Source organism: Henckelia pumila, chromosome 4 (assembly GCF_033568475.1).
Source record: "Henckelia pumila isolate YLH828 chromosome 4, ASM3356847v2, whole genome shotgun sequence".
NCBI lineage: Eukaryota > Viridiplantae > Streptophyta > Magnoliopsida > Lamiales > Gesneriaceae > Henckelia > Henckelia pumila.
Window position 1 is genome coordinate 77821646 of NC_133123.1, and position 2036 is coordinate 77823681.

Below are 2036 nucleotides of genomic sequence, written 5' to 3' on the forward strand. Positions count from 1 at the left end.
TTCTCCACAGATCAAAATCATTCTTGCCTGTAAACTTTTCAATGTCGAATTTAATTGATCCCATAGTATCTATGTTTCCCACGGACGGCGCCACTGTTATGAGATCCAAACAGATTCAACACCAAAACGCCTAGATTCAGATGATCGCACTAATTCAAGAACAAACTTGATTCAATCCGAACACTTTGCTAAGACTCTCTGTGAATCAGTTATTGTAACCAGCTCACAAATGAAATCAAATCCAAGACACGTTCGAACTCACTCAAGAACACTCACGACACATTTAACAATCAAGAACCAGAAATCAAATAAGAACAATACACAAGATATACGTGGTTCAGCTATTTGCATAGCCTACATCCACGGAAAGGATAATCACTTCTTATTGAACGGAATCTCGATCAAAGTTTACAGTAAATCAGTCCCTCTAAAGATCGAACACACAATGATAAGAAGAATTACAGAGCTTTAATAATAATTTCTCACAACCCTTTCTTCTCTATGTGACTCCCTTGATCTGATTTGGATTCTCGATTTTCCCTGTTCTTCCTTTTGTCGATCTCTCTTGATTGTTCTGTTTTTTCTTAAGAGTCAATTCGATGATCCTCTTATCTTGCATCTCAGTTCTTTATATAACCGAAGCTCAAAGGAGTTCCAACGGCTTTCTTTAGCTAAATGGGCTTTCTTGATTTATATAGAAACAGGCTTTAGTTTAACTTGAGTCCCTTAGCCACCGAGACACAAGTATAAACTCTGGCCCATTTATTTAATCCAATAATAAGCCCAAAAAGAACCACTTGATTGACACTTAATTCCAATAGTCACATAGCTGCCACATGGATTGGGTGCACTTGAGTGAGTGCTCACAAATAGTTTCTCATAATATCAAATTTATATATATATTTATTTTAAGTTCTCCTATATATATTTTTATGCTCAAATTTTTGAGTTTTATATCTAATTGTATTTACATTACACCGGATTTGCAAAAAATTATGTTTGAATTATCATATTTTGTTTCAATAGTATTATCGATATTTTTTTTGTTTAGCAGACCGAAATTATGACAATAAGTTTATTTTTCAACTCTCACTCATTATATATTGATATGAGTTTTGAACAAGATAAAAGAGATATTCCCAAAAATATTTGCTCAAACAGACGTCTTATACTCAATTGTAGCTATATTAAATGATATTTTGCAGCAAATTATGCTTGAATCATCATATTTTGTGTCAATAAAGTTGTTGATATGATATTGTGTTTGGTAGACTAAAATCAAGATAATAAGTTTATTAATTATCAACTTTTTTATTCATTATACATGTATATGAGTTCGTAAAAAAACACAAATAAGGTTTCCTAAATATTTATGCTCAGATAACCAAGTTATATACTCAATTGTAACCACATTACACTGCATTTGGAAGATATATATTATACTTGAATTATTATATTTGGAATTAATAAAACAAAGACGGTTCTCTTACATATTAATGCTCAAATTCTTGAGGTTTATACCCAATCGTTGTCACATTTGCTTGAATTTTTATATTTTGTGCGCCAATAACATGGTTGATATTGTCTTGTGTTTAGTAGACGAAAATTATGGTAATCAATATTTTTTTTTCAAATCTTACTTATTATATTTGCACGTGAGTTAGTACCAAAACAAAATAGATTTTTTAAAAAAATTTATGCTCACATAGGTAGGTTGTATACTCAAATGTATCCAAATTATACGTCATTTGCACAACATTATTGTACGTAAACTTTTGGTCTGTTTTGACAAAACTATTGATTAATCTTGTGTTTTTAGCTCTCTCAAGTCTCGTCTCTTGTCGTATTTGTGTATGTGAAACAAAAACATAGTTATGTGGCATTTCTTGCCCCTAAAATGTTAGTTAAGTTGACCCTAGCTAGCTAGCTATTAAAGGGTTTGTTATTTACTCAACATACAAATGTTTTAAATGAACTTCAAGCTAGATTTATGTTTCTCCCAAGTAATTCAATAATCATGTTATATATATTGAGTG